Below are 7,500 nucleotides of genomic sequence, written 5' to 3' on the forward strand. Positions count from 1 at the left end.
AGGTGAACCTGCGGAAGGATCATTATTGTATAATGTCCCTTACCGTTAATAAATCAGATGTCATATTTTGTATATATAATATATATATATATATATAATAAAAATTCTATTAATTTACGATTACACAAATAATTATAATTATAAATGGTCATTCGAAAATTGTGATATAACATAATTATGTGTTTTTGTATTTTAATGGATAAACTTTGCGTGTATATGTACCATAATATGCATGCGTTGCACAAATGTATTGGTCATTATTTCTATGAGCATACATTGTATAAACGCAACAACCTAAATATATATTGTTGTACCTGTTTCCAGGTTAATGTTTTACATATGTTTATATTAATATTCTTGTTTGGCTATCTTATTGAAATTGTTTCATATACCATATTTTTATAAATTATGTAAGACTAAGACATTTCGCAACATTTTTTAGGTAAATCAATTTTATTGAAGGAATTGATATATGCCAGTAAAATGGTGTATTTTTAATTTCTTTCAATAAATATATTTTTGACAATGAAATAAACAAAAAAAAAATTGTATCACTCTAAGCGGTGGATCACTCGGCTCATGGGTCGATGAAGAACGCAGCAAACTGTGCGTCATCGTGTGAACTGCAGGACACATGAACATCGACATTTTGAACGCATATCGCAGTCCATGCTGTTATGTACTTTAATTAATTTTATAGTGCTGCTTGGACTACATATGGTTGAGGGTTGTAAGACTATGCTAAATAAGTTGCTTTAAATGTTTTTTAATATTTGAGCATATGGTATATTATTGGATAAATAATGTGTGCACTTTATTAGTGCACACACGAAATATTCATAATATTAATTTATATATGGATATACATACCAACTCTCATTGTGTATAATTTGTATGAGAAAACTGAAGATATATATTTTCTTTTTCAAATTCAAATAATATCGAGAAATGTCTAGCATAAAAATGAAATGAAAGTTTTTTTTTCATCTAGAATTGTCTCGATTATTATTGATGCGATAAGAAAACTGTTGTAAATATTATTATTCTTCAAGAATTAGTGTATTCATAATATTGAATATTATATCATAGTATTCAATAAAAATTGTTTTATACAACCTCAACTCATATGGGACTACCCCCTGAATTTAAGCATATTAATTAGGGGAGGAAAAGAAACTAACAAGGATTTTCTTAGTAGCGGCGAGCGAAAAGAAATCAGTTCAGCACTAAGTCACTTTGTCTATATGGCAAATGTGAGATGCAGTGTAAGGAACATCAATATTCTAGTATGAGAAATTAACGATTTAAGTCCTTCTTAAATGAGGCCATTTACCCATAGAGGGTGCCAGGCCCGTATAACGTTAATGATTACTAGATGATGTTTCCAAAGAGTCGTGTTGCTTGATAGTGCAGCACTAAGTGGGTGGTAAACTCCATCTAAAACTAAATATAACCATGAGACCGATAGTAAACAAGTACCGTGAGGGAAAGTTGAAAAGAACTCTGAATAGAGAGTTAAATAGTACGTGAAACTGCTTAGAGGTTAAGCCCGATGAACCTGAATATCCGTTATGGAAAATTCATCATTAGAATTGTAATATTTAATTAATATTATAATAATAGTGTGCATTTTTTCCATATAAGGACATTGTAATCTATTAACATAATTAATTTATCAAAAAATTGTGAATTATTGATTATTTCAATTATAGTGCTTGCATTATAACATGATATAAATGTCATAAATTTGATAAAGTGCTGATAGATTTATATGAATACAGTGCGTTAATTTTTCGGAATTATATAATGGCATAATTTTCAATGATTTTTGTGTTTATTATATGCACTTGTATGATTAACAATGCGAAAGATTCAGGATACCTTCGGGACCCGTCTTGAGACACGGACCAAGGAGTCTAACATATGTGCAAGTTATTGGGATATAAACCTAATAGCGTAATTAACTTGACTATTAATGGGATTAGTTTTTTAGCTATTTATAGTTAATTAACACAATCCCGGGGCGCTCTATATAGTTATGTATAATGATATTTATATTATTTATACCTCTAACTGGAACGTACCTTGAGCATATATGCTGTGACCCGAAAGATGGTGAACTATACTTGATCAGGTTGAAGTCAGGGGAAACCCTGATGGAAGACCGAAACAGTTCTGACGTGCAAATCGATTGTCAGAATTGAGTATAGGGGCGAAAGACCAATCGAACCATCTAGTAGCTGGTTCCTTCCGAAGTTTCCCTCAGGATAGCTGGTGCATTTAACTGTTGTATAAAATAATCTTATCTGGTAAAGCGAATGATTAGAGGCCTTAGGGTCGAAACGATCTTAACCTATTCTCAAACTTTAAATGGGTAAGAACCTTAACTTTCTTGATATGAAGTTTAAGGTTATGATATAATGTGCCCAGTGGGCCACTTTTGGTAAGCAGAACTGGCGCTGTGGGATGAACCAAACGTAATGTTACGGTGCCCAAATTAACAACTCATACAGAAACCATGAAAGGCGTTGGTTGCTTAAAACAGCAGGACGGTGATCATGGAAGTCGAAATCCGCTAAGGAGTGTGTAACAACTCACCTGCCGAAGCAACTAGCCCTTAAAATGGATGGCGCTTAAGTTGTATACCTATACATTACCGCTAAAGTAGATGATTTATGTTACTTGTAATATAAATTTTGAAACTTTAGTGAGTAGGAAGGTACAATGGTGTGCATAGAAGTGTTTGGCGTAAGCCTGCATGGAGCCGCCATTGGTACAGATCTTGGTGGTAGTAGCAAATAATCGAATGAGACCTTGGAGGACTGAAGTGGAGAAGGGTTTCGTGTGAACAGTGGTTGATCACGAGTTAGTCGGTCCTAAGTTCAAGGCGAAAGCCGAAAATTTTCAAGTATAGAAAAATCAAAATATATTTTGCATCATACCGATTTTTATACACTTGAATAATTTTGAACGAAAGGGAATACGGTTCCAATTCCGTAACCTGTTGAGTATCCGTTTGTTATTAAATATGGGCCTCGTGCTCATCCTGGCAACAGGAACGACCATAAAGAAGCCGTCGAGAGGTATCGGAAGAGTTTTCTTTTCTGTTTTATAGCCGTACTACCATGGAAGTCTTTCGCAGAGAGATATGGTAGATGGGCTAGAAGAGCATGACATATACTGTTGTGTCGATATTTTCTCCTCGGACCTTGAAAATTTATGGTGGGGATACGCAAACTTCTCAACAGGCCGTACCAATATCCGCAGCTGGTCTCCAAGGTGAAGAGTCTCTAGTCGATAGAATAATGTAGGTAAGGGAAGTCGGCAAATTAGATCCGTAACTTCGGGATAAGGATTGGCTCTGAAGATTGAGATAGTCGGGCTTGATTGGGAAACAATAACATGGTTTATGTGCTCGTTCTGGGTAAATAGGGTTTCTATCATTTATGGTAGATTCTTGTTCCCCGGATAGTTTAGTTACGTAGCCAATTGTGGAACTTTCTTGCTAAAATTTTTAAGAATACTAATTGGGCAACTGATTAGTTCTTTTAAATTATAACGATTATCAATTAACAATCAATTCAGAACTGGCACGGACTTGGGGAATCCGACTGTCTAATTAAAACAAAGCATTGTGATGGCCCTAGCGGGTGTTGACACAATGTGATTTCTGCCCAGTGCTCTGAATGTCAAAGTGAAGAAATTCAAGTAAGCGCGGGTCAACGGCGGGAGTAACTATGACTCTCTTAAGGTAGCCAAATGCCTCGTCATCTAATTAGTGACGCGCATGAATGGATTAACGAGATTCCTACTGTCCCTATCTACTATCTAGCGAAACCACAGCCAAGGGAACGGGCTTGGAATAATTAGCGGGGAAAGAAGACCCTTTTGAGCTTGACTCTAATCTGGCAGTGTAAGGAGACATAAGAGGTGTAGAATAAGTGGGAGATATTAGACTTCGGTTTGGTATCGACAATGAAATACCACTACTCTTATTGTTTCCTTACTTACTTGATTAAATGGAACGTGTATCATTTCCTAGCCATTATACGGATGTATTTATTATATCTTATGGTATTGGGTTTTGATGCAAGCTTCTTGATCAAAGTATCACGAGTTTGTTATATAATCGCAAACAAATTCTTTAATAAGAAAATGCATTTATGTATTTTGATTTAAAAATTTGGTATAACTCCAATTACTCAGGTATGATCCAATTCAAGGACATTGCCAGGTAGGGAGTTTGACTGGGGCGGTACATCTCTCAAATAATAACGGAGGTGTCCCAAGGCCAGCTCAGTGCGGACAGAAACCACACATAGAGCAAAAGGGCAAATGCTGACTTGATCTCGGTGTTCAGTACACACAGGGACAGCAAAAGCTCGGCCTATCGATCCTTTTGGTTTAAAGAGTTTTTAACAAGAGGTGTCAGAAAAGTTACCATAGGGATAACTGGCTTGTGGCGGCCAAGCGTTCATAGCGACGTCGCTTTTTGATCCTTCGATGTCGGCTCTTCCTATCATTGTGAAGCAAAATTCACCAAGCGTTGGATTGTTCACCCATGCAAGGGAACGTGAGCTGGGTTTAGACCGTCGTGAGACAGGTTAGTTTTACCCTACTAATGACAAAACGTTGTTGCGACAGCATTCCTGCGTAGTACGAGAGGAACCGCAGGTACGGACCAATGGCACAATACTTGTTCGAGCGAACAGTGGTATGACGCTACGTCCGTTGGATTATGCCTGAACGCCTCTAAGGTCGTATCCGTGCTGGACTGCAATGATAAATAAGGGGCAATTTGCATTGTATGGCTTCTAAACCATTAAAAGTTTATAATTTATTTTATAAACGACAATGGATGTGATGCCAATGTTATTTGTAACATAGTAAATTGGGAGGATCTATGATCACCTGATGCCGTGCTAGTTACATATTTAAACATTATTTAATACAATGACAAAGCCTAGAATCAATTGTAAACGACTTTTGTAACAGGCAAGGTGTTGTAAGTGGTTGAGCAGCTGCCATACTGCGATCCACTGAAGCTTATCCTTTGCTTGATGATTCGAAAATGTTAATAAAACAACAAATATAAAATATAATATGTGTGTTATGGTTGTTAAACACCAACTAAAACATATATATATATATATATTGTATGAGTTGTTTAAAGGTGCCATATTTGTTAATTTACTTATGATATTTTATATATTTCTTTGTAAGTTGATAATGTGTGGACCGGACCTTAAGAAAATGTTATATACAAAAAGCTTTTTGATGATGCAATACAAAATTTATGTTATTTTATAAATAACATTCTTTTCAGAATAATTGAATTGTTATTGAAAGGAATAAAGAAATTAAATTGTTTTAAACAAAACAGAGAAAGAAGAACACACATTTTATTATATATATGAGTATATATATATATATATATATATATATATATATATATATATATATGATAACTGCGAAAGGCAATAGTAGAAAACACAAAAAAATAAATATATGAAATCATATTAAAAATATATTATAATTCAATCAATGGAGAACAGTAATATGCGAATGAAAAATTTACACTCTTAAACATAAATGTTATATTTAGTGTGAAATAGAAGTTTATATTTTATTTGATATTGCATAATAATAATAAACCGATTAATAAAATTTACACTCATGAGACTTGGAATTGTTATGAAATTCAATTCAGTGTTTTCCAATACAAAATGTCAAATAATATCATGAAACATATAAATTACATGTTAGATAATAACATATGACACAAACAATGTGATATAATAGAATTTAACATGTAAAATAAATGTTGGGTAATAACGTATGGAACAACTCTACTACAATAAAAAATGTTTGCTATAGACAAAATTATATATGGAAATCACATGATTGTGGAGTATTGTCTTGCCGGCAGCCGTCAATTATAGTTCAAATTATTAAATATTTAAGTTATTCGTGTGTTATATTTAAATTAATACATGAAGAATTAATAGTGAGTGGTTGCATTTGAAAAAAGTATCATTCTTAAGGAAATGGTGTTCAAAAACCTATATATGGAGTGGTGTCGCGCACGGCAAGTCATATGAGAAAAAGTAAAAGTAACAAAATAATATGACTGTGGAGTATTGTCTTGCCGGCATGGGTCATTTATTGGGCAAATTATGAAATGTTATGAAATTCAATTCAGTGTTTTCCAATACAAAATGTCAAATAATATCATGAAACATATAAATTACATGTTAGATAATAACATATGACACAAACAATGTGATATAATAGAATTTAACATGTAAAATAAATGTTGGGTAATAACGTATGGAACAACTCTACTACAATAAAAAATGTTTGCTATAGACAAAATTATATATGGAAATCACATGATTGTGGAGTATTGTCTTGCCGGCAGCCGTCAATTATAGTTCAAATTATTAAATATTTAAGTTATTCGTGTGTTATATTTAAATTAATACATGAAGAATTAATAGTGAGTGGTTGCATTTGAAAAAAGTATCATTCTTAAGGAAATGGTGTTCAAAAACCTATATATGGAGTGGTGTCGCGCAAGGCAAGTCATATGAGAAAAAGTAAAAGTAACAAAATAATATGACTGTGGAGTATTGTCTTGCCGGCATGGGTCATTTATTGGGCAAATTATGAAATGTTATGAAATTCAATTCAGTGTTTTCCAATACAAAATGTCAAATAATATCATGAAACATATAAATTACATGTTAGATAATAACATATGACACAAACAATGTGATATAATAGAATTTAACATGTAAAATAAATGTTGGGTAATAACGTATGGAACAACTCTACTACAATAAAAAATGTTTGCTATAGACAAAATTATATATGGAAATCACATGATTGTGGAGTATTGTCTTGCCGGCAGCCGTCAATTATAGTTCAAATTATTAAATATTTAAGTTATTCGTGTGTTATATTTAAATTAATACATGAAGAATTAATAGTGAGTGGTTGCATTTGAAAAAAGTATCATTCTTAAGGAAATGGTGTTCAAAAACCTATATATGGAGTGGTGTCGCGCAAGGCAAGTCATATGAGAAAAAGTAAAAGTAACAAAATAATATGACTGTGGAGTATTGTCTTGCCGGCATGGATAATTTATTGGGCAAATTATGAAAAAATGAAGTTAATCTTGTATTATATTTTATTTAATACATGAAGAATTAATGTTGGGTGGTAGCATTTGAAAAAAGTATCATGCTTAAAGAGATGGTGTTCAAAAACCTATATATGGAGTGGTGTCGCGCAAGGCAAGTCATATGAGAAAAAGTAAAAGTAACAAAATAATATGACTGTGGAGTATTGTCTTGCCGGCATGGATAATTTATTGGGCAAATTATGAAAAAATGAAGTTAATCTTGTATTATATTTAATTTAATACATGAAGAATTAATGTTGGGTGGTAGCATTTGAAAAAAGTATCATGCTTAAAGAGATGGTGTTCAAAAACCT

The 7,500-nt window shown here is 33.1% G+C and overlaps 3 non-coding genes across 3 annotated transcripts in view; all 3 read left to right on the forward strand.

The window, feature by feature from the left end:
- The window catches only part of LOC122322657, a 1,994-nt gene extending 1,969 nt beyond the window's left edge, over positions 1-25 (forward strand). The window contains exon 1 of the ribosomal RNA XR_006246755.1: positions 1-25. This exon is cut by the window's left edge and continues 1,969 nt beyond it. This is a non-coding gene — a ribosomal RNA (small subunit ribosomal RNA).
- Positions 26-552: 527 nt separating this feature from the next.
- LOC122322662 lies at positions 553-731 on the forward strand. The gene has a single exon (XR_006246760.1). It is a non-coding gene; the product is annotated as a 5.8S ribosomal RNA (ribosomal RNA).
- A 381-nt stretch (positions 732-1,112) lies between these two features.
- LOC122322661 lies at positions 1,113-5,069 on the forward strand. Its single transcript, XR_006246759.1, has one exon. It is a non-coding gene; the product is annotated as a large subunit ribosomal RNA (ribosomal RNA).
- The last annotated feature ends 2,431 nt before the right edge of the window (positions 5,070-7,500 follow it).

The sequence above is a fragment of the Drosophila grimshawi genome, unplaced genomic scaffold, assembly GCF_018153295.1.
Source record: "Drosophila grimshawi isolate 15287-2541.00 unplaced genomic scaffold, ASM1815329v1 contig_528, whole genome shotgun sequence".
NCBI lineage: Eukaryota > Metazoa > Arthropoda > Insecta > Diptera > Drosophilidae > Drosophila > Drosophila grimshawi.